Source organism: Musca domestica, unplaced genomic scaffold, assembly GCF_030504385.1.
Source record: "Musca domestica strain aabys unplaced genomic scaffold, Musca_domestica.polishedcontigs.V.1.1 10, whole genome shotgun sequence".
NCBI lineage: Eukaryota > Metazoa > Arthropoda > Insecta > Diptera > Muscidae > Musca > Musca domestica.
In genome coordinates, this window is record NW_026712115.1 from 18,989,243 (window position 1) to 19,016,825 (window position 27,583).

Here is a 27,583-nt window from a genome sequence, read left to right on the forward strand (position 1 = left end):
GTCACTTATTTCAGAGGAAGAGAATTTATTGTGGGGACAGCAATAACGGTTTCTATAGCTTAGCATGTGTAGGCAATGATGCGAAACGTTTTACGAAAACATTAAAAATTTACCAAAACGTCGACAAAAAGAGCGTAAAATAAGATTGAACTATTCTCATTTCGATGTGGGCTTATCCTCGGATTTGACATGGTACAACGTGATGGCCAACATTTTCACGAAAACATTTTTACGAAAATCAAAGCGATCCACTATCTTTTCTCTTCCGCAGGCATGCGAACACAAATGTCAAAATCAGTCACTTGTGTGCTTGATGAAAAAAATTTGTTCTACATAAAAAAATTTGTTCTACATAAATATTGCTTGATTGAAAATGGAAACAAAAAGGTAAGTAAAAATAGTAAATACATAGTATGTCAACAACAAATATATTTTTTTATGCTCAATTCCAGCACGAAGAAATCATCCTCATTACAGCTGTGGGCACTAGTTGTAATCACGCTACAGTCAAAACGAATAATGATAGGAAGCTAAAATTTTGAACTGATCTGTCTTTTGTCTACAGGCAGGTCAAGTTCGAAGATGGGCTATATCGGTCCTCCCATACAACGATATTCGGTATTTTGATGATTTTAGCCACAGATTTGTCTGAAATTCTACACAAGGAGTTCCCCGTAAATATCCCCTGAAGAATTGGTCATATAGGTCCGCGATGTAATGTAGCCGGCATATAACAGTATTTTGACAATTTTAGACAATGGAATACCCTGAAATTCTGCACAAGGAGTTCTTTGTGAGCTCTTTACCGACTGAAGGAAAAATTATATACATATATACATATACATATATATATATATATATATATATATATATATATATATATATATATATATATATATATATATATATATATATATATATATATATATATATATATATATATATATATATATATATATATATAATATATATATATATAATATATATATATATATATATATATATATATATATATATATATATATATATATATATATATATATATATATATATAGCTCCACGATATCGTATCTCACGTCACATAGCAACTCTGAGTTCTTTTTGCCACTGCCGCTGTATAAGGCATTCTCCCCACTACCCTGCGTTTAACATTGGTCATACGAATTACTCTCATCATCACCAACATATTTGACTAAGAAACCGGTACGTAAATTCAGAATTTTATTTGAAGTGAGCTATTCGCGTTTCTTCGTGCATATTAAATTTGTTTGATTTTAGTCGAATTTCATTTGGTGGGCTTACATTAACACTTCATGTGTTAGTTAATTACTTCTACTGTTGCCGCGTTGAGCATACAGAAAATATATGGTGCTTTTGTCATACCGCTCTGTTCATTTGTCCTATCCGTCTGTCCGCCTGTGGAAATCACTCTAGCTTCCGAACGAATTGAAGTAGATTGATAAAATTTAGCTCAAATGTATGTTATATCTGCAGAACTTTTGATAGCCCCCATATAACTGTACCTCCCGATATTAGGTATTTTGATGATTTTAGAGACATTTTTCAAAGAATTGTTTCGAATTTGCATTTGAATCTCGTAATTGATACTACAGCCTATGACAGAAAATTGTCTGTGCCGGTCGACCTCCTCGTAGAGCCCCCATATAACGGTACCTCTTGATATTCGGTATTTTGATGATATTCCCGACTTTATTCACCGGAATTGTTTCAAATTTGGTATTTGAAGTTCCTAGGACAGAAAATTGTCTGTGCAGGTCCGCCTCTTCGTATAGTCGCCATTTAACGGTACCTCCCGATATTCGGTATTTTGATTTTATCGACTGATTTTTTTAAGTTTCGCATTTGAATATTGTAATGGCTTATGACAAATGTTACCTACGCAGGTTCATGTCGTATAGACCCTAATATAATAGCTACATTCGATATTTTTAAGATTTTAACAGAAGTTTTAACGGATTTTGTTGTTTTTGAGAACTGCCAAATTCGTTCCAAATGGTGGAGGGTATTCAAACTTCGGCGCGGCCGAACTTACAGCTTTTGTACTTGTTGTTATAAATTTAGTAACAAAATGTCGATCATTCCGCTCACACGTTTTACTGTTATGACCAGCGTAGAATATTTTGAACAAATTAATACCACGCAGTTCACATTTTACAGCTCGAAATTCGTCTTACGGAAATTCGAGAATTATGGGAAAAGGTTTAGAACACTTACTCTGAGTGTAAAAACTACCTCACGGCATACGAGACTACGTAGGTTGATAATATTGATGTCGTTGAGGGTATATACTGACATCATTTATTGTATACCATTGGTGTTTAACCACAATAAAAATCACCTTGATCGCCTCAAATTTTCAGTCAATGATGATTGTTCCAGAAGTCTTTGCTGGAGATTTTGTGTCTTGCCCTACTTTTCGTGATCTGTTCACCACGGCCTTTATAAATAGATATAGAAGGTCTTTGTCATTTCAGCCAGAATACTACCGGTGAAGCTTGAGAAATTGTTTACACTCACTAATTGTAGCTTCCATTTAGCTTGGAATGCTTCGTTGGATACGTATGATAATAAGCGCATCGTAGTGAATAATTACATAAGATGTTTATTTGATATTCCTCTTTTAAACTTTAAACTTGTTCGGGATTAAAAACTATCCAAAGTTGCATAAATAGTTGTCTTGCTGCAATGGCTGTCTATGTCATCGCAACGGATCCAATAGTTGTATTTATTTATTTGCAGCCGTTTCACCTCATTGCTGCTCCACTAAATCGTTCGCATTCGAGCATGTTTAAAATGTTGTTGGTACATGAGCCAAAATGTGTTCCCCCTTCTTTTCGTTTTACTAGTTTACCGCCACACAATAATTGCCCCATTTGTCCTAACCACAGTCATGTGCTTCGACACTGCCCCCAGTTTTTTTTAAACTTTCGTTTGAGGACATATCCTTGATTGTGAAAAGAATATTTGTTGCATAGTCTCTCAAGTGACCATGCAGTTAAAAATTGTCGAAGTACAAATAGTTACAAATCTTCAAAATAAAAGCACCACAGCCTTCTCCACCGGTCATAAAATAGTAACATAGGTGCAGGATCGTGATTAAACCCACCTCCGCCTGTTAACGATTTTAACAGTCGTGAATTTTCACTGTTATGCAAGGTTTCCCAAAAACATTACGTTTCGAATTCTGCGAAACTAGTCAAAGCCGAGGTTCGAAGCCCCTCCGGCTTTACGAAGGTATATAGTCGAGACCCTAAGTCTTCTAAAACGCTCCCACCTTCTGCTAAAATTTATTGTAAGAGCCAGTCTCCCAACAGAATTCAAGAAAATGTGCACTTGGGAACTGCGCTAGTAAACACCCTTCAAGATGGTAAATCGTACACTACTCGCGCAATTAAAGAAACTTTATATAAGTCAATTGTACATAAGAAAATTTAATAATTATTATAATTGTACATAAGAAATTTAATATGCACTATGAATTTCAAATTGTTCTTTGACAAACAAATCGTAATCTACTTCGCCAAGAGAAGTACGTTCTCCTCCAAGAAATTTAACTAGAATTGTAAAAACTAAAGCGTTGGTCTTGCCTAATTTTAAAGAGAAATTGTTTCCTCTTCCACCCATGATTAATTTGAAGACTCAAATTCCTGATCGTGATTCTTTCGAATCAGCCCAATAGAGTTGCTACTTGACGCTGATATGTTTCCACAGATTTTGGAAACTGAAACACCAAAAAAAGTTTTAGATTCCTTGCTAGCCCAAAAACCTATTTTTAGGTAAATTCTCACTGGTTCGGTACCTCCTGAGACTGTAACATAATATTACTCCCAACATTGAAAACGCGCATATAAAATCCAACTCTGTTGAAAAACAAACAATTGCACTATATGTCAACATGAAATCCGAAACGTTCGATAATTCGCCTTTGCACAAACCAACCTCCCAGTCAAGCAGATATGCTGATTGGCGCACTGACATCTCCTCTACAACTCCTTTGGCGTCGACCGAAGCGGATCAGTTGTTGTCGGTTTGCTCACATTGGTAGTAGTTACAGTTGTAATAAAAAAGAGACAAGGCGTCCTTTGCGATCACACATAATCTCTGCGTTCACTTGTCTCGTAGTAAGAAAGCAGAAGCATGCGAAGTCTGTCGCTACCCCATTTACTGAAGGTAATTTGTCCTTTTGAAAAGAACTAACACTAATTAGTTTCTTGTGTTTTATTTCTTGCCAATTCTCTTTTATCTAGCAATATTCACACAAGCGTATTACCCTCGCCATATCTCACATAAAAAGTATGGGGAGTTCTTGTTGCCACTGCCGCTGCCTAAGCCATTCTACCCACTCCCCCGAGGTAAACAGATGCCTCTGTGATTTTTCAACAAACATTTGATTAGTTGTTGTTGTAGCAGTAGTACATGCATGTGCTTGCGTTCTGCTAATCTGGTTCCAGCTCCAGGTGTAGAAATTCGGCTACTTTAATGGGCTGTAGCCAAAGATCTTCTGGAGTGAGTTGGGTAGGTTTGGTTGTGCAATTAAAGAGGTGCAGCGTATTGTGCGGACCTGTATCACACGCCAGGCAGGCGTGAAGCACATCTTCATCAATTCGTGCCCAATACGAATTGAGACGACTACACCATCCTGAACGTAACTGCGCCAAAACTACCATGATCCCCCTCTAGATCATGTATATCCTTCCTGACACGGTAACATCCAAGCAGGTACTGCAACGAAAGCACATGCTTATGCTGACGTAAGGGAAGGACTTTCGTCTCCTCATGTAGATGGTCCACGCCGTGCTGGCGTTCTGGCAAGTATGGAAATGCTTCCGCTGCGTGGCACTAGTATTCGCAGACCACACTGGAGCCGCATAGCTGGCGACAGACCGAACTGACGCGTAATAAGAGTTCAACAAGGTTTCTTTGTCCGCACCCCAAGTGCCTTGAGGAGCTTGTTCCTACTTTTCATTTTGTCGCAGATAGCTGTGGCTTGCGCGGACGACTTGAACATGCTATTGAACGTGACCCCTAGAATCTTGGGGTAGTTCGTAGTCGGTAATAGATATCCCTCGACCTACACATTCATGTGTTATCATCTCCGCAGACCATGTGGTAAAGAGCGTGGCCGTTGATTTCTTGGCGGATATTTTCATTTTCCTCGCGTGGAAGTATGCGGCAAGCTCCGTGAGATAGGGGTTCAGCCTTTCACATATGTCATCAACCACTGAGTCCGACGCCATGATCGTATAATCATCGGCATACGTTACGATATCGATGCCGTCTGCCGTCCTCAAACAGTATGGCATGATTGACCGTATCAAATGCCTTTGATACCAACACTGTTCTGTCACACTGCCTGTTCTGGTTCAGTCATCTAATAATATCTGTGGAAATGACGTGTAATGCTGTTGTGGTACTATGTTGTGGACGAAATCCGTGCTGGTGGTTGGCAACTGTATAGCTTCCTCTAATGCTGGGGAGGAGTAAAGCCTCAAGAGTCTTATCTACTGGTGACAAAAGCGAAATCATTCTGTACGATTCGCCTTTACTGGCATCCTTGTCTGGCTTCAGTAGCGGGACCACCCGGCCCATTTTCCAGGTTTCGGGCACTATGTGGGTGGCTAGCGACAAATTGAGAACTTTCTTTAAATGCTCGACTCCCGGCGTATCCAGCTGCTTCAACATTACCATTGAGATTCCGTCCGGCCCCAACGCTATGGATGACTTAGCGTTACGGATGACATTTGCAACATCACCCATCGTAAACTGTCGTGATTCCTGCTAGGCAGGAAGAGATCTGATACGACGTAGTACTCTTCGCTTCGCCCTGTCGCTCTCGGGGTGCTCGACAAATTTCCGGTAAGAATACTCCGCGCGCCTCTTCGGATCAGTCACCGTAACGTCGTTAAAAGTGACTGAGGTCCTATCATCCTTTTTTCCAGGGTTCGAGAGCGACTTAACCGTTACCCACAGCTTGCACATATATGTTCCAATGTTGCAAATTATCAATTACTGAAGGTAATTTGTCCTTTTGAAAAGAACTAACACTAATTAGTTTCTTGTGTTTTATTTCTTGCCAATTCTCTTTTATCTAGCAATCATCACGCACGCGTATTACCCTCGCCATATTTCTCACCACCATCGCAAGTTACATCACATAAAAAGTATGGGGAGTTCTTGTTGCCACTGCCGCTGCCTAAGCCATTCTACCCACTCCCCCGAGATAAACAGATGCCTCTGTGATTTTTCAGCAAACATTTGAGTAGTGACAAACTGGTGACAAAAGCGAAATCATTCTGTACGATTCGCCTTTACTGGCATCCTTGTCTGGCTTCAGTAGCGGGACCACCCGGCCCATTTTCCAGGTTTCGGGCACTGTGTGGGTGGCTAGCGACAAATTGAGAACTTTCGTTAAATACTCGACTCCCGGCGTATCCAGCTGCTTCAACATTACCATTGAGATTCCGTCCGGCCCCAACGCTATGGATGACTTAGCGTTACGGATGACATTTGCAACATCACCCATCGTAAACTGTCGTGATTCCTGTTAGGCAGGAAGAGATCTGATACGACGTAGTACTCTTCGCTTCGCCCTGTCGCTCTCGGGGTGCTCGACAAATTTCCGGTAAGAATACTCCGCGCGCCTCTTCGGATCAGTCACCGTAACGTCGTTAAAAGTGACTGAGGTCCTATCATCCTTTTTTCCAGGGTTCGAGAGCGACTTAACCGTTACCCACAGCTTGCACATATATGTTCCAATGTTGCAAATTATCAATTACTGAAGGTAATTTGTCCTTTTGAAAAGAACTAACACTAATTAGTTTCTTGTGTTTTATTTCTTGCCAATTCTCTTTTATCTAGCAATCATCACGCACGCGTATTACCCTCGCCATATTTCTCACCACCATCGCAAGTTACATCACATAAAAAGTATGGGGAGTTCTTGTTGCCACTGCCGCTGCCTAAGCCATTCTACCCACTCCCCCGAGATAAACAGATGCCTCTGTGATTTTTCAGCAAACATTTGAGTAGTTGTTGTTGTAGCAGTAGTACATGCATGTGCTTGCGTTCTGCTAATCTGGTTCCCGCTCCAGGTTTAGAAATTCGGCTACTTTAATGGGCTGTAGCCAAAGATCTTCTGGAGTGAGTTGGGTAGGTTTGGTTGTGCAATTAAAGAGATGCAGCGTATTGTGCGGACCTGTATCACACGCCAGGCAGGCGTGAAGCACATCTTCATCAATTCGTGCCCAATACGAATTGAGACGTCTACACCATCCTGAACGTAACTGCGCCAAAACTACCATGAACCCTCTCTAGATCATGTATATCCTTCCTGACACGGTAACATCCAAGCAGGTACTGCAACGAAAGCACATGCTTATGCTGACGTAAGGGAAGGACTTTCGTCTCCTCATGTAGATGGTCCACTGGTGTCATGAGAAGTCACCCTGTCGCAGTTCTCAGGGCAGCGTTCTGGCAAGTATGGAAATGCTTCCGCTGCGTGGCACTAGTATTCGCAGACCACACTGGAGCATAGCATAGCTGGCGACAGACCGACCTATCGCGTAATAAGAGTTCAACAAGGTTTCTTTGTCCGCACCCCAAGTGCCTTGAGGAGCTTGTTCCTACTTTTCATTTTGTCGCAGATAGCTGTGGCTTGCGCGGACGACTTGAACATGCTATTGAACGTGACCCCTAGAATCTTGGGGTAGTTCGTAGTCGGTAATAGATATCCCTCGACCTACACATTCATGTGTTATCATCTCCGCAGACCATGTGGTAAAGAGCGTGGCTTTGATTTCTTTGCGGATATTTTCATATTCCTCGCGTGAAAGTATGCGGCAAGCTCCGTGAGATAGGGGTTCAGCCTTTCACATATGTCATCAACCACTGGGTCCGACGCCATGATCGTATAATCATCGGCATACGTTACGATATCGATGCCGTCTGGAGGGCGAAGAATTCCGCCTTGGGGAATTCCCTGTTTCCCTCTACGGGCTTCGGACTTCTTGTTCCGGAATTCCACGTACGACTGGCGTCCACACATATATTTGATTATCCAATGTTTCAAACTTGGCCGAAGGGTAGTTCTCTGCACGTCCTCAAACAGTATGGCATGATTGACCGTATCAAATGCCTTTGATACCAACACTGTTCTGTCATACTGCCTGTTCTGGTTCAGTCATCTAATAATATCTGTGGAAATGACGTGTAATGCTGTTGTGGTACTATGTTGTGGACGAAATCCGTGCTGGTGGTTGGCAACTGTATAGCTTCCTCTAATGCTGGGGAGGAGTAAAGCCTCAAGAATCTTATCTACTGGTGACAAAAGCGAAATCATTCTGTACGATTCGCCTTTACTGGCATCCTTGTCTGGCTTCAGTAGCGGGACCACCCGGCCCATTTTCCAGGTTTCGGGCACTATGTGGGTGGCTAGCGACAAATTGAGAACTTTCTTTAAATGCTCGACTCCCGGCGTATCCAGCTGCTTCAACATTACCATTGAGATTCCGTCCGGCCCCAACGCTATGGATGACTTAGCGTTACGGATGACATTTGCAACATCACCCATCGTAAACTGTCGTGATTCCTGCTAGGCAGGAAGAGATCTGATACGACGTAGTACTCTTCGCTTCGCCCTGTCGCTCTCGGGGTGCTCGACAAATTTCCGGTAAGAATACTCCGCGCGCCTCTTCGGATCAGTCACCGTAACGTCGTTAAAAGTGACTGAGGTCCTATCATCCTTTTTTCCAGGGTTCGAGAGCGACTTAACCGTTACCCACAGCTTACACATATCTGTTCCAATGTGGCAAATTATCAATTACTGAAGGTAATTTGTCCTTTTGAAAAGAACTAACACTAATTAGTTTCTTGTGTTTTATTTCTTGCCAATTCTCTTTTATCTAGCAATCATCACGCACGCGTATTACCCTCGCCATATCTCTCACCACCATCGCAAGTTACATCACATAAAAAGTATGGGGAGTTCTTGTTGCCACTGCCGCTGCCTAAGCCATTCTACCCACTCCCCCGAGATAAACAGATGCCTCTGTGATTTTTCAGCAAACATTTGAGTAGTTGTTGTTGTAGCAGTAGTACATGCATGTGCTTGCGTTCTGCTAATCTGGTTCCAGCTCCAGGTTTAGAAATTCGGCTACTTTAATGGGCTGTAGCCAAAGATCTTCTGGAGTGAGTTGGGTAGGTTTGGTTGTGCAATTAAAGAGATGCAGCGTATTGTGCGGACCTGTATCACACGCCAGGCAGGCGTGAAGCACATCTTCATCAATTCGTGCCCAATACGAATTGGGACGTCTACACCATCCTGAACGTAACTGCGCCAAAACTACCATGAACCCTCTCTAGATCATGTATATCCTTCCTGACACGGTAACATCCAAGCAGGTACTGCAACGAAAGCACATGCTTATGCTGACGTAAGGGAAGGACTTTCATCTCCTCATGTAGATGGTCCACTGGTGTCATGAGAAGTCACCCTGTCGCAGTTCTCAGGGCAGCGTTCTGGCAAGTATGGAAATGCTTCCGCTGCGTGGCACTAGTATTCGCAGACCACACTGGAGCATAGCATAGCTGGCGACAGACCGACCTATCGCGTAATAAGAGTTCAACAAGGTTTCTTTGTCCGCACCCCAAGTGCCTTGAGGAGCTTGTTCCTACTTTTCATTTTGTCGCAGATAGCTGTGGCTTGCGCGGACGACTTGAACATGCTATTGAACGTGACCCCTAGAATCTTGGGGTAGTTCGTAGTCGGTAATAGATATCCCTCGACCTACACATTCATGTGTTATCATCTCCGCAGACCATGTGGTAAAGAGCGTGGCCGTTGATTTCTTTGCGGATATTTTCATATTCCTCGCGTGAAAGTATGCGGCAAGCTCCGTGAGATAGGGGTTCAGCCTTTCACATATGTCATCAACCACTGGGTCCGACGCCATGATCGTATAATCATCGGCATACGTTACGATATCGATGCCGTCTGGAGGGCGAAGAATTCCGCCTTGGGGAATTCCCTGTTTCCCTCTACGGGCTTCGGACTTCTTGTTCCGGAATTCCACGTACGACTGGCGTCCACACATATATTTGATTATCCAATGTTTCAAACTTGGCCGAAGGGTAGTTCTCTGCACGTCCTCAAACAGTATGGCATGATTGACCGTATCAAATGCCTTTGATACCAACACTGTTCTGTCACACTGCCTGTTCTGGTTCAGTCATCTAATAATATCTGTGGAAATGACGTGTAATGCTGTTGTGGTACTATGTTGTGGACGAAATCCGTGCTGGTGGTTGGCAACTGTATAGCTTCCTCTAATGCTGGGGAGGAGTAAAGCCTCAAGAGTCTTATCTACTGGTGACAAAAGCGAAATCGGTCTGTACGATTCGCCTTTACTGGCATCCTTGTCTGGCTTCAGTAGCGGGACCACCCGGCCCATTTTCCAGGTTTCGGGCACTGTGTGGGTGGCCAGCGACAAATTGAGAACTTTCGTTAAATACTCGACTCCCGGCGTATCCAGCTGCTTCAACATTATCATTGAGATTCCGTCCGGCCCCAACGCTATGGATGACTTAGCGTTACGGATGAAATCTGCAACATCACCCATCGTAAACTGTCGTGATTCCTGCTAGGCGGGAAGAGATCTGATACGACGTAGTACTCTTCGCTTCGCCCTGTCGCTCTCGGGGTGCTCGACAAATTTCCGGTAAGAATACTCCGCGCGCCTCTTCGGATCAGTCACCGTAACGTAGTTAAAAGTGACTGAGGTCCTATCATCCTTTTTTCCAGGGTTCGAGAGCGACTTAACCGTTACCCAATGTTTCAAACTTGGCCGAAGGGTAGTTCTCTGCACGTCCTCAAACAGTATGGCATGATTGACCGTATCAAATGCCTTTGATACCAACACTGTTCTGTCACACTGCCTGTTCTGGTTCAGTCATCTAATAATATCTGTGGAAATGACGTGTAATGCTGTTGTGGTACTATGTTGTGGACGAAATCCGTGCTGGTGGTTGGCAACTGTATAGCTTCCTCTAATGCTGGGGAGGAGTAAAGCCTCAAGAGTCTTATCTACTGGTGACAAAAGCGAAATCGGTCTGTACGATTCGCCTTTACTGGCATCCTTGTCTGGCTTCAGTAGCGGGACCACCCGGCCCATTTTCCAGGTTTCGGGCACTGTGTGGGTGGCCAGCGACAAATTGAGAACTTTCGTTAAATACTCGACTCCCGGCGTATCCAGCTGCTTCAACATTATCATTGAGATTCCGTCCGGCCCCAACGCTATGGATGACTTAGCGTTACGGATGATATTTGCAACATCACCCATCGTAAACTGTCGTGATTCCTGCTAGGCGGGAAGAGATCTGATACGACGTAGTACTCTTCGCTTCGCCCTGTCGCTCTCGGGGTGCTCGACAAATTTCCGGTAAGAATACTCCGCGCGCCTCTTCGGATCAGTCACCGTAACGTAGTTAAAAGTGACTGAGGTCCTATCATCCTTTTTTCCAGGGTTCGAGAGCGACTTAACCGTTACCCCCAGCTTACACATATTTGTTCTAATGTTGCAACACTTCAGATGATCTAGCCATTTTTTCCTCTTATGCTCCTGTACCAACCGGTTGACTTCCACTGTCAAATCACTGATTCTAGGATCAGTAGGGTTGGTACCACGAAGATCGTCACGTTCCTTTGCAAATCCCGATGCCTCTGCTGGGATGTTTGGTCTTATCTCGGGTATTCGACCAGCATGTATATGGCGAGCGGCTACAGCTTTGATGATGTTTTGGAAAATCCTTTCTGTTATCCGAACATCAGAAGGTTTGGGCAGTTCTCTGAAACTGCAGATGTTGAATTTTCTGAACTCTGGCCAGTGAGCTTACGTTAAGGAAAGTGCTGCGTTCAGAAGTTATGAAATCGGGCGACCTGCTTATGGAGACGATTGTCGGGAGATGGTCTGAGCCAAGAGAAATGACGGGTTGCAAAGTCACGTCATTTGTCAGACCGGGTGACACTATGGTTAAGTCTGGCGAACTGTGGCACTCTCCTTTTATTCAGGTGGGGGCATCCTCGTTAACCGTGCAGAATATGGAGCAGTCAATCTGCTCCGCTAGCGCTTATCCTGGTCATTACCTAGGACGGAATGCCACAACTCATGGTGGGTATAAAATCCCCTAGTACCAGGCGGTTATTGCCTACCAACAATGCGCTAATATCAGGCAAATAACGAGGTTCACAGCTATAAATCGGCGGGATATACACATTAAGTACCTCTACCTAGTTTCACACTTGACTGCTAGCCCCATACATTCCTTGTATGGGTCACTAGAGACTAGCTCAAGCGAGATAGGTCGGTACTGAACAGAATGGTGTAACAGGAATGCTAATCGCCCACCTCTACTTCTGGTGCGATCCTTCCTTAGTATGTTGTAACCATAACAACGTTGTAGGCTGCAATTTTCATTCAGCTTGTTTTCCTCCACCGCTGCGATCTTAATATTCCTCCGACTCATAAATTCCACTATCTCATCTATTTTGTCTCGGAGTCCGTTGCAATTGAATTGCAAGAATGATGCACAATCCGGAGGTAGAACAGCAACATGTGGCGTTAGGTGCTGCGGTGTTGGTTGCTGTTCTGGAGACTGCGGTGGAATGGCATACTCCGACGATGTCTCTGACGAGGACGACGAAGAAGTGGACTCGCTGAGGACTACGTTACTGCAGCAAGTCGCAACATAATCCTTTTCGCTGTAATCTCGCAAACGCCTTAGTCCGGAACAGTTCTTAACGTGCACCCATTCTCTACATCCATTACATCGCACCGAAACAGATCTGTGGTGGAAGACGTTCTGGCAAACCGAGCAGAACCAAGGTCCGGGGTTTTCTTCAATCCCGGCACAGACCAGTAAAATCCGAAGCCAACATTCCGGGATATGCTGCTCCCAATGCAAAAAAATAAACAATCACCAACATGTACACACTGGGTTGGCAGCCGCTGGCCGAAACTGCGATCTTGTTGTTTCGGGTCAATCCGGTATCGTAGAACCCGCTGCCGTGGGATTTGATTAGTATATTTTAGTGCTTTCACCGTCAATTACAACATAATTGTCTCTGTTTTAAAATATATCATTATGCACATATGCTGCAATATCATTCCTCATAAAAATGTCACTATGTAAGATCCTAGATAATTGTTATTAAAGTCACATTTGATTTAGTACTAATTAAAAGAAACAAGGTTTATTATTTTGTGTGTATACAATTTTCTATTTTTTTACGGACAACATCTTATCTTTTCATATATTGGTGCGCTCTATATTTTTAATTTCCGCCATCATTTGGCCTTTCCGCCAAGCCGATACTAGTTGAGTTTTGTGTAGCACTTATATTAACACTGTGACCACTTGTTTGCATTAGCATTTATTAAGCAAGCTAGCTTTTGTGGGGTTATTTTATTTATAATATTAAAGCTGCAAACAATATTAACAATTTTATTGACATATATGTTTACCATTAGCCGCCATGATACGACTTTCTTGAAATAAGAGATATATTGCCTATAAATATTAGAGGTGTATGTATGATATATTCACAAAGATCTTATGTTATTAATATGATATATAATTGTATATATTTTTTAAATATTACATTGTAAATAATTGAATTTTTCAAAAGTAATCTATAGGATAACTAAGCATTCACTGTACAAAATATTTTAAAATAAAAAGTATCAACTTAGTATTTTTTAATACACATGTATAAAAACCAATCCGCTTGTTTCATACAAATAAAAAAACTATATTCGACGACATATACGTCGCCATTTTTAGCTTTTAATTATCGCAATAAAAATAAGGAAAATGGAGTTTGGTAACTTTTCTATAAGGTGTTCTTAATTAATTCTATAATTAGATGATGTTAAGACACATTTCTTCATGTTCAACTATACGGAAACCCTCCCCACCCCACGTAGCAGAAATGCGAAAGGACGTAGTATTCTGTTCAAATCTAGAGGCATCAAATTCATAGAAATATAAAATGTATAATAGAGGTCTTAACACCGGCGGTTTTCGTTGATCTGTCTACAAGTCATTCTCTTTCCCCACCCCGGGTTTGTGACCAATTTCATGCAGATGTGTAGGTCTGCGCAATGCCCGGGAAACCTGGACATAAATCGTAAATTACTTATCCGCAGATGAAGTTCAAAATAAAACAAATTTGTTACACCTCTTTGGCAAAATACAAAGTGCTTGTACCACGTATATATAATTTGTGTTTTTTGTCATTTATTTGAAATTAGTTTTATCTATAGCCGCCTCCATCAAAAATTTTCCTTGTAGCACTTGAATAATCGCGAAAAATATATATTTGGGTTTATTTCAAACACTTCTCATCCGCAACCAAAACCAAGAGGAAAGTTTGTCTAGAATTAAATGTAAATAAATCTGATATAAGTTTAATTTAATTTCCTATATTTTTATTAGTGTAAATATAATAGCCAAGGCCTCACTTTATTAATAGCAACTAAAAAAGGAGCTCAGTGAACAATATTAACTTAATAGGCATGCTTTTATATAAAATGAACCCGCGAAGTCTGCTCCAGTATTAGCAAATGGCCAATAAAGAGTTAATCTCTCCAGGGGAAGTGCAGTCATGAATTGACTGCAAGTGCTTTTTTTCAATAAAATGCAGACTTTACAACACCTAACTATAAAAGATGGGATTTTCTTACGATGAATGCAGTATTCCAATCTTAGAGTACCCAACATCACATTTAAGGTGATTAGCATGATAGCCAAAGTACTGGGATAGTGGAGAATTATCAGGAGTCGGTCCGACTATGAAAGCGTGAGTGAATGTGTCAATCTAGCATTCATCCACATGACGCCCCTTTCGTCCTGGAAAATTTAAGGAAAGTAATCAGCTCTTACTATCTAACGGATTGTTGCCAAACACATTCTTTTACTCGCCAGATTAATTCAATATTTGGGCGATAACTACCAACGAGTGCAAACGTCACTTATTTCAGAGGAAGAGAATTTATTGTGGGGACAGCAATAACGGTTTCTATAGCTTAGCATGTGTAGGCAATGATGCGAAACGTTTTACGAAAACATTAAAAATTTACCAAAACGTCGACAAAAAGAGCGTAAAATAAGATTGAACTATTCTCATTTCGATGTGGGCTTATCCTCGGATTTGACATGGTACAACGTGATGGCCAACATTTTCACGAAAACATTTTTACGAAAATCAAAGCGATCCACTATCTTTTCTCTTCCGCAGGCATGCGAACACAAATGTCAAAATCAGTCACTTGTGTGCTTGATGAAAAAAATTTGTTCTACATAAATATTGCTTCATTGAAAATGGAAACAAAAAGTTAAGTAAAAATAGTAAATACACAGTATGTCAACAACAAATATATTTTTTTATCCTCAATTCCAGCACGAACAAATCATCCTCATTACAGCTGTGGGCACTAGTTGTAATCACGCTACAGTCAAAACGAATAATGATAGGAAGCTAAAATTTTGAACTAATCTGTCTTTTGTCTACAGGCAGGTCAAGTTCGAAGATGGGCTATATCGGTCCACGATATCGTATAGCTCCCATACAACGGTACCCCCGATATTCGGTATTTTGATGATTTTAGCCACAGATTTGTCTGAAATTCTACACAAGGAGTTCCCCGTAAATATCTCCTGAAGAATTGGTTATATAGGTCCGCGATATAATGTAGCCGCCATATAACAGTATTTTGATAATTCTAGACAAAGGCATTTAAAGTAATAAATTTTGTATTTTATTTTTCGGAACAACTGTTGTTGTGAAGTGATTTTTTTTATCAAAACCAGGATGTTAGTCCTTAACTTATATATATATATATATATATATATATATATATATATATATATATATATATATATATATATATATATATATATATATATATATATATATATATATATATATATATATATATATATATATATATATATATATATATATATATATATATATATATATATATATATATATATATATATATATATATATATATATATATATATATATATATATATATATATATATATATATATATATATATATATATATATATATATATATATATATATATATATAAGTTAAGGACTAACATCCTGGTTTTAATAAAAAAATCACTTCACAACAACAGTTGTTCCGAAAAATAAAATACAAAATTAATTACTTTAAATGCCTATATTAATTATAGTTTTAGGTAAGAAGAAATTAACACGAATCGTTTTACTCCCGAACTCCAACTGATTTCTCGCCTTCATAGTTCTTGACTCCAAACCTCACGTTGTTGGCAGCGACGTCCAAATTATTCTTATTTCCCACAGGTGCATTATGCTGACTGTAGGCCTAGTGCACGAGTTCGATGACTGGGGGAACATATCATATTTCCGTTTCGCAAGCGAATCGAAATTGCTGACTTAGCGGCACGTGTAGGTATGATACGTCGCAGCACAGTGGTTTGGAGGTATTGAGGTGTGTTAACTCTTCCCCCTCTAAAAATCTGCGTCCCGCAGATCAGGATGTAAGGAGGCGTTTTGTTGTATTATTGGCAGGTTCAGTTTGGGTAGGTTTTCCTTCGTTGTTAACTTTCTCCAGGTTATCCAAATAAGCACCATTAGTACGAATAGACCCAATGATCCTGACATCATGAACCACGTAGTTTTCTCCTTTAAATAGGCCAAAAGTTGCATATTTGTCGAAGCCATTTCATGTACGAGATTCAGGTTAACGGATAGGCTCTTATTTGTGATAGTGGTCAGTACTGGTGGGAGAACTTGTACTCCAGAACTGGTCAAACTCCAATAGATTTTGTTGTTGATTCTTAATGATTCATTTTCCATTTGTAGAAGAAAGGATCCATCGAGATGATGGGAAGTTCCGTTGGACCAAATACTACTGTTAAAGTTATCCAAGAATATTGTGTCATCTTCAAGTAATTCGACTTTTGATTCATAACTGGTTACATAGCGGCAAGCTGTTTTGCCACCCTTCAAAATTCTTGTAATGCAATCTTCCTCTGGCAGCTGATCAAGCATTTCCTTTTTACAGATCATAGCGTTGGTTAAACGAAGACACTTGTCTTTGACACCATAACTTTCATCCTTGTTCATCAGTATTGTCCTATGAGTCACTTCCACTTTCTGACCTTCCTTTAAAACTGCTCGTACAATTAAGTGATTGAATTTGGTTTCCGCTACCTTCGGCATTGATAGTATGTAGAGTAGGTGGGTGCCATTAGTATATATAGAAGGCTCGCTGTATTCAATGGCTTCGATGATGTTCCTGTAGCGAAGAACATCTAGTTCACCTATTAATTGGTTTACTTCTTCTTTGTTTAATAGGTTAGTGTTTACAACTTTGGCCTTGGCCATTTGACAAGCTCGAACTAATTCACCCACATCTTCCTTTAGTATCGTCACCTTGTGCTGTATTTCTTGTGAGGACTTAGCTTGAATATTATATCCCATTATATCATTTGTTGTAGTAATGATTCCATTTATGATCCGCAAAAGTTCTTGGGTTTTCGTGGAAATTTCGTAGTTTATTTTGTATTGCAAATTGTTATTAGAAACTAGTGAATCTTGGCTTCGCATAATTTCATTCCAATCTGTTGCATCTGGTGACCCAGCAATCCATTTCCAGGCTGATCCAATCCAGTTGATTGAATGTTTTAGTCTCGCTGTCTCAGGACCCTTCAGCTCATTAAGTTGAATGCGAATTTTTTCAAGCTCGAAGGCAATAATACCTTTTATAATAGTGGTCTCATTCATTTTGTTGTTCTCATCCTTCAGTCGATTTAGTATGTCTTGATAAAGCTGCAAATTTATATTATGGATTAATTTGAACTGTCCGTTCATCACCCAGCCATAGCCATCACGAATTGTTAAAATAGGGGAGTCCAAATTGAATATGACGTATGCTTGTGCGACTGCACAGAGGCAGATCCTAAGAAATAATTATAAACTATTGACTTAAATCTATCAAGTTATTTTTAAAGTAAAATGTTAATTTTAATAAAGTAATCAAGAAGTCATTAAATAAAGCTTTTAAGATTCAATATTATTGACCGAAAATGTTAACAATTTTACATTCTATAAAATTTTGAAAAAATATTAGAAATCATTAAGTAGTTTTGTAGTATTCAAATTGTTTACTAAAAGATACCTATATAGTTTTCTAAAAATATTATACCATACACGACTATTTTTTAATGCCAATATTTTTAATTTTTACTTTATAAAATTTTGGAAATAATTTTAAATGTAGTTTCCTTAACAAAATTAAAAACAGTTTACCTATATAATTTTCTAAAAACATTATAGCATACATGACTATTTTTAATGCCAATATTTTTACATTTTTTGCTTTATAAAATTTTGAAAATAATTTTAAATGTAATTTCCTTAGCAAAATGAAAACAGAGAATAGTAAGTATAAATTTTACAGCCGAAATTTTCACATTTTTTCTTATAATACAAAATTTTGAAAATGATTGGAAGATTCTTTAATATAAAAATGTCTCTATTCTAACGGTTAGTAGCAATTGATTAGTAGTAAAGAATGAGAGGAGTTCGGGAAGACGGAATACGTTTCTTTGGATCAATCGAATAAAAGGGAAGTGGGATATTTTATGTTTTGTTAGTAGTGATTTTTCTTAGTTTTGGTTTTAGTTTTTATTGTACCCTTATGGTTAGTTTTTCCTTTTTTTTATATTGTTTTTTTTTTTTTTTTTTTTTTTTTTTTTTGGTTACCATTGTAGGTATCAGGTTAGGGTTTTTGTACCTCAATTGGTACATTTTTTTTTTTTTTTTGATTTGTAATATTTGTGACCCTTATCTTGGGTAATTTTGTGATTGTGAACCCTGTTTGGGTTTATATTTTTGTGGATAGTATTCATTTTCATTCTTATTTTTTCTTTTATTTGTAACCCTTATTTTGGGTAGTTTTTGTAATTGTGAACCCTATTTGGGTTTATATTTTTGTGGGTATTTTTCATTTTCATTCTTAATTTTTTTGTAATATTTATACACCAGGAGGGTGTTATTTTTTATATTTGTGAAACTTATTTGGGGTAATTTTGTAAGTAATATTCATTTTTATTCTTAATTTGTTTGTAATATTTATACACCAGGAGGGTGTTAATTAGCGATTATTTTCGGAATGCAGGCGTGAACTCAGATGACATAGGAAGGGTCATGTTAATCCCTTTTAGCTATAGCCTTTAGCCATTGCTATAGCCTACTCATGGCATGAACACCTTCACCGTCAATTAAAGCCATAGATTCTTGGTGAAGTTGAACCACTTCGAAGACCATCCCTCGGACCACCGAGAAAACTGGAATTGAACCAGTGTGATGTATCGAATACAAATATTGAACAATTTGCACCCAGACCGCCCGGGACCAGATATCTATGCATGAACCATCTTACCTCTTGACCAATAATCACTTTTTGTTATTAAACATTTTTTATGTCAGATTTGTGGAATTTCTTTCCACTCTATGTAATTACAGTAACGTTTCTATCTTGAGAAACACTTTCTTTTTGGTATATTGGTTTTTCTTTGCTTTTAATTTGTTTGTTTGATATAAACATTTCGTCACCAATAGTGAAATCATGTGGGGGCGAGCGATTTTTGTTGTTTCTAGCATTTCTAGTTTCTTGTTCATGTAGTAGAAGAGCCTGAATATCGTCGTATGTGCGTTCCCTAAAGTTTGACAACTCTAGATAATTTATTCTGGCAGTTCTATTAAGAAAAATATCAGCAGGGTTTCGCTTCGTAACTGAATGTATGGTGTTGTTATACCTATCCACGGTTATGGCGACGCGTTCCTCAGGGGTCAGTCTAGGGAGCTCTTTACAAAATTTCAATCAAAGTGGAATGCAGCCTCTCAACCTGTCCGTTTACCTCACTACGTTGCGTCGGCGTTTGATATATGTCAATACCTAAGGACCGAATGTAGTTTATAACAAGGGGGGTCAAAAATCCACGCTCGTTGTCCATAACTAAAGCACGCGGAACAGCAACAGCAATAGTTAACATCATTTTTAGATGTGGAGATGACCTGTTATTAATTGGCAATAATTTTGCAAATGTAGTAAATTTGTCTATAAAATTAGGAATTTCTGTTTTTCTATATCAAAAATATCAATGTGAAGGATTTTGCAGGGATAATTCGGGATTGGAGTGGGTTGCATATGTGGTTTTGAAGGATGTCTATCATACTTGTTAACTTTACACGTTTCACATTGTTTAATGTATTCTCGAATTTGCCTTGACATAGCGGGAAAATAAAATTTTTCAAGAATTTGCTGCCTGTTCTCACGTGCGTTGCGATGGGCACGTTTATGTTCCTGTTCTATGATGTTGAAAATTCTATCGGTTAACGTAACATCCTCAACCATTCGTTGTGTTATACGAATCCTGTATCTATAAAAATGATTAGTATATACATCCAGTAATGAGGGAATCGAAGATTCCGGGATTTTCATACCGTTTATTACATTAAGATTTAAAATTCTTTTTAGCACATCAGTTAGAAATGCACTATTTATTGCAGGTAATGTTATAAAAAATCTCTTGTAGCCTTCATGTGGCACTTCACTACACTCAAAACTCACCCCCTGTCATAGAATTACTTGATTTCTAAATACGTTTATTGGTGACTCCACATGCGGTATTAGGTCTGAATTATCTTGTTCGGCCGAATGCATGGTACCCCATTTGGTGATTCCAGGTTACCTTCTTCAACTACATCTTGTTCCTCTTTCTTTTCAGAAGGAGTATGATATAGTCGTTGTTGCTTTCTAGAATAGTTCTCTGATCCATTACTTCGTTTGAATGGATTCGGTCTATTCATATAATTCACGTTTTTTGTTTGTATAGAAGGATCCACCTCCATTTTCTCCACCGAAAAATCTGACAATATACTTTCAACAGAGTGGACCCATGACACATATTGTACTGGGTTTCCGTCGAATATCTGTAATTCTTTCACACAATCAGGCAGACGACTAATTTCCTTAATATCATCAAGGGTTGTGGGAGCCTGTGTCACTTCCTCGTCAACTGCATTTACGCGGTTGCTAGTCGAGGCCGCAGCTTCATTTAAGGCATTTAAATGTGACACTTTCCTCTCTAATATATTAATCTTTTCAAGTAGAGCATTCACTGCTCCAGTAATTTGAGTGACATTAGACCTGAGTTCTTCCATAGTTAATGTAAGGGAAAATAAAATGAATGACTTACGTGACAATTGGGCAAAAGTGCATGTGGCCCGTTTTCAGTATTATGTTAATAGTTGATTTTGTTTCTGGATTTATAAATTTTTTTATATATTGGACTTATTCTTTGACAATCTTAGGTATATTCTCTTGATTATATTCTTTGACAACCACTTTTTCAATTATTAGAGATTTATTTCTTGTTACATAAAATTTGGATATCTTAATCCTTTTTTTTTTTTTTTTTTTTTTCTTTTTTACATTCACCAGTTTTTTATAATGATAACACTTTTAAAAGTTAACTTCTTTGAAATATTTTCCTTTACACATAGAAATCTGTTTCGATCACTTTCAATTGTTTAATTCAAAATATTTTTCCTTTTCCTTTTATATTTTATTAAATTGACCCACATTATTTTTCCTTTTTTTTTTTTCTTTATCTTCTTTGAAATATTCTCATTTACACATAGGAATCTGTTTTCGATCACTTCCACTTGTTTATTTCAAAATATTCTTTTTTTTTGTTTGTTATTAAATTGATCCGCACTATTTTTCCTTTTTTTATTATAAGGACCTTCGTTTTTTTTTTTTATTGCAAGGACCTTCATGAGGGTTGGTATGCTCGGGCGCCAGTTAAGGACTAACATCCTGGTTTTAATAAAAAAAATCACATCGCAACAACAGTTGTTCCGAAAAATAAAATACAAAATTTATTACTTTAAATGCCTTTATTAATTATAGTTTTAGGTAAGAGGAAATTAACACGAATCGTTTTACACCGTACTCCAACTGATTTCTCGCCTTCATAGTTCTTGACTCCAAACCTCACGTTGTTGGCAGCGACGTCCAAATTATGCTTATTTCCCACAGGTGCATTATGCTGACGGTAGGCCTAGTGCACGAGTTCGATGACTGTGGGAACATATCATATTTCCGTTTCGCAAGCGAATCGAAATTGCAGACTTAGCGGCACGTGTAGGTATGACAGCACAGTGGTTTGGAGGTATTGAGGTGTGTTAACTTATATATATATATTTATTACATTAAGATTTAAAATTCTTTTTAGCACATCAATTAGGGATGCACTATTTATTGTAGGTAATGTTATAAAAAATCTCTTGTAGCCTTCATGTGGCACTTCACTACACTCAAAACTCACCCCCTGTCATAGAATTACTTGATTTCTAAATACGTTCATTGGTGACTCCACATGCGGTATTAGGTCTGAATTATCTTGTTCGGCCGAATGCATGGTACCCCATTTGGTGATTCCAGGTTACCTTCTTCAACTACTTCTTGTTCCTCTTTCTTTTCAGAAAGAGTATGATATAGTCGTTGTTGCTTTCTAGAATAGTTCTCTGATCCATTACTTCGTTTGAATGGATTCGGTCTATTCATATAATTCACGTTTTTTGTTTGTATAGAAGGATCCACCTCCATTTTCTCCACCGAAAAATCTGACAATATACTTTCAACAGAGTGGACCCATGACACATATTGTACTAGGTTTCCGTCGAATATCTGTAATTCTTTCACACAATCAGGCAGACGACTAATTTCCTTAATATCATCAAGAGTTGTGGAAGCCTGTGTCACTTCCTCGTCAACTGCATTCACGCGGTTGCTAGTCGAGGCCGCAGCTTCATTTAAGGCATTTAAATGTGACACTTTCCTCTCTAATATATTAATCTTTTCAAGTAGAGCATTCACTGCTCCAGTAATTTGAGTGACATTAGACCTTAGTTCTTCCATAGTTAATGTAAGGGAAAATAAAATGAATGACTTACGTGACAATTGGGCAAAAGTGCATGTGGCCCGTTTTCAGTATTATGTTAATAGTTGATTTTGTTTCTGGATTTATAATTTTTTTTATATATTGGACTTATTCTTTGACAACCTTAGGTATATTCTCTTGATTATATTCTTTGACAACCACTTTTTCAATTATTAGAAATTTATTTCTTGTTACATAAAATTTGGATATCTTAATCCTTTTTTTTATTTTTTTTTTCTTTTTTACATTTACCAGTTTTTTATAATGATAACACTTTTAAAAGTTAACTTCTTTGAAATATTTTCCCTTACACATAGAAATCTGTTTCAATCACTTTCATTTGTTTAATTCAAAATATTTTTCCTTTTCTTTTTATATTTTATTAAATTGATCCACACTATTTTTCCTTTTTTTTCTTTATCTTCTTTGAAATATTCTCATTTACACATAGGGATCTGTTTTCGATCACTTCCGCTAGTTTATTTCAAAATATTCTTTTTTTTTTGCTTGTTATTAAATTGATCCGCACTATTTTTCCTTTTTTTATTATAAGGACCTTCGTTTTTGTTTTTTTTTTTTAATTGCAGGGACCTTCATGAGGGTTGGTATGCTCGGGCGCCAGTTAAGGACTAACATCCTGGTTTTAATAAAAAAAATCACTTCACAACAACAGTTGTTCCGAAAAATAATATACAAAATTTATTACTTTAAATGCCTTTATTAATTATGCCTTTATTAATTATGTCTTTATTAATTTTAATTTTTTTTAGTTTTAGGTAAGAGGAAATTAACACGAATCGTTTTACTCCCGAACTCCAACTGGTTTCTCGCCTTCATAGTTCTTGACTCCAAACCTCACGTTGTTGGCAGCGACGTCCAAATTATTCTTATTTCCCACAGGTGCATTATGCTGACGGTAGGCCTAGCGCACGAGTTCGATGACTGTGGGAACATATCATATTTCCGTTTCGCAAGAGAATCGAAATTGCTGACTTAGCGGCACGTGTAGGTATGACAGCACAGTGGTTTGGAGGTATTGAAATGTGTTAACTTATATATATGTATATGTATATATATATATATATATATAGGTCCCCGATATATATATATATATATATATATATATATATATATATATATATATATATATATATATATATATATATATATATATATATATATATATATATATATATATATATCTATATATATATATATATATATATATATATATATATATCTATATATATATATATATATATATATATATATATATATATATATATATATATATATATATATATATATAAATTCAGAATTTTATTTGAAGTGAGCTACTTATTGCATATTAAATTTGTTTGATTTTAGTCGAATTTCATTTGGTGGGCTTACATTAACACTTCATGTGTTAGTTAATTATTTCTACTGTTGCCGCGTTGAGCATACAGAAAATATATGGTGCTTTTGTCATACCGCTCTGTTCATTTGTCCGTCTATCCGTCTGTCCGCCTTTGGAAATCACTCTAGCTTCCCAACGAATTGAAGTAGATTGATAAAATTTAGCTCAAATGTATGTTATATCTCCAGAACTTTTGATAGCCCCCATATAACTGTACCTCCCCATATTAGGTATTTTGATGATTTTAGCGATTTTGTTCACCAGAATTGTTGCAAATTTTTTATTTGAAGTTCATAATGGATACTACAGCCTAAGACAGAAAATTGTCTGTGCCGGTCGACCTCCTCGTAGAGCCCCCATATAACGGTATCTCTTGATATTCGGTATTTTGATGATATTCCCGACTTTATTCACCGGAATTGTTTCAAATTTGGTATTTGAAGTTGGTAATGGATACAACATCCTAGGACAGAAAATTGTCTGTGCAGGTCCGCCTCTTCGTATAGTCGCCATATAACGGTACCTCCCGATATTCGGTATTTTGATTTTATCGACCGATTTTTTAAATTTCGCATTTGAATATTGTAATATCTTATGACAAGTGTTACCTACGCAGGTTCATGTCGTCGTATAGACCCTAATATAATAGCTACATTCGATATTTTTAAGATTTTAACAGAAGTTTAAACGGATTTTATTGTTTTTGAGAACTGCCAAATTCGTTCCAAATGGTGGAGGGTATTCAAAGTTCGGCCCGGCTGAACTTAAAGCTTTTGTACTTGTTGTTATAAATTTAGTAACAAAATGTCGATCATTCCGCTCACACGTTTTACTGTTATGACCAGCCTAGAATATTTTGAACAAATTAATACCACGCAGTTCACATTTTAGAGCTCGAAATTCGTCTTACGGAAATTCGAGAATTATGAGAAAAGGTTCAGAACACTTACACTAAGTGTAAAAACTACCTCACGGCATACGAGACTACGTAGGTTGATAATATTGATGTCGTTGAGGATATATACTGACATCATTTATTGTATACCATTGGTGTTAACCACAATAAAAAGCACCTTGATCGCCTCAAATTTTCAGTCAATGATGATTGTTCCAGAAGTCTTTGCAGGAGATTTTGTGTCTTGCCCCACTTTTCGTGATCTGTTCACCACGGCCTTTATAAATATTGCACGTATTTCAGATATAGAAGGTCTTTGTCATTTCAGCCAGAATACTACCGGTGAAGCTTGAGAAATTGTTTACACTCACTAATTGTAGCTTCCATTTAGCTTGGAATGCTTCGTCGGATACGTATGATAATAAGCGCATCGTAGTGAATAATTACATAAGATGTTTATTTGATATTCCTCTTTTAAACTTTAAACTTGTTCGGGATTAAAAACTATCCAAAGTTGCATAAATAGTTGTCTTGCTGCAATGGCTGTCTATGTCGTCGCCACGGATCCAATAGTTGTATTTATTTATTTGCAGCCGTTTCACCTCATTGCTGCTCCACTAAATCGTTCGCATTCGAGCATGTTTAAAATATTGTTGGTACATGAGCCAAAATGTGTTCCCCCTTCTTTTCGGTTTACTAGTTTACCGCCAAACAATAATTGCCCCATTTGTCCTAACCAGAGTCATGTGCTTCGACACTGCCCCCAGTTTTTTTAAACTTTCGTTTGAGGACATATCCTTGATTGTGAAAAGAATATTTGTTGCATAGTCTCTCAAGTGACCATGCAGTTAAAAATTGTCGAAGTACAAATAGTTACAAATCTTCAAAATAAAAGCACCACAGCCTTCTCCACCGGTCATAAAATAGTAACATAGGTGCAGGATCGTGATTAAACCCTCCTCCGCCTGTTAACGATTTAACAGTCGTGAATCTTCACTGTTATGCAAGGTTTCCCAAAACCATTACGTTTCGAATTCTGCGAAACTAGTCAAAGCCGAGGTTCGAAGCCCCTCCGGCTTTACGAAGGTAAATAGTCGAGACCCTAAGTCTTCTAAAACGCTCCCACCTTCTGCTAAAATTTATTGTAAGAGCCAGTCTCCCAACAGAATTCAAGAAAATGTGCACTTGGGAACTGCGCTAGTAAACATCCTTCAAGATGGTAAATAAGAAAATTTAATATGCACTATGCATTTCAAATTGTTCTTTGGCAAAAAAATCGTAATCTACTTCGCCAAGAGAAGTATGTTCTCTTCCAAGAAATTTAACTAGAATTGTAAAAACTAAAGCGTTGGTCTTTCCTAATTTTAAAGAGAAATTGTTTCCTCTTCCACCCATGATTAATTTGAAGACTCAAATTCCTGATCGTGATTCTTTCGAATCAGCCCAATAGAGTTGCTACTTGACGCTGATATGTTTCCACAGATTTTGGAATATATATATATATATATATATATATATATATATATATATATATATATAGGTCCACGATATCGTATCTCACGTCACAGAACAACTCTGCAGAGTTCTTTTTGCCACTGCCGCTGTCTAAGGCATTCTCCCCACTACCCTGCGTTTAACATTGGTCATACGAATTACTCTCATCATCACCAACATATTTGACTAAGAAACCGGTACGTAAATTCAGAATTTTATTTGAAGTGAGCTACTCGCGTTTCTTAGTGCATATTAAATTTGTTTAATTTTAGTCGAATTTCATTTGGTGGGCTTACATTAACACTTCATGTGTTAGTTAATTATTTCTACTGTTGCCGCGTTGAGCATACAGAAAATATATGGTGCTTTTGTCATACCGCTCTGTTCATTTGTCCGTCTATCCGTCTGTCCGCCTGTGGAAATCACTCTAGCTTCCGAACGAATTGAAGTAGATTGATAAAATTTAGCTCAAATGTATGTTATATCTGCAGAACTTTTGATAGCCCCCATATAACTGTTCCTCCCGATATTAGGTATTTTGATGATTTTAGCGACATTTTTCAAAGAATTGTTTCAAATTTGCATTTGAATCTCGTAATTGATACTACAGCCTATGGCAGAAAATCGTCTGTGCAAGTCCACGTCTTCGTATAGCCCCAATATAACTGTACCTCCCGATATTCGGTATTTTGATGATTTTAGCGATTT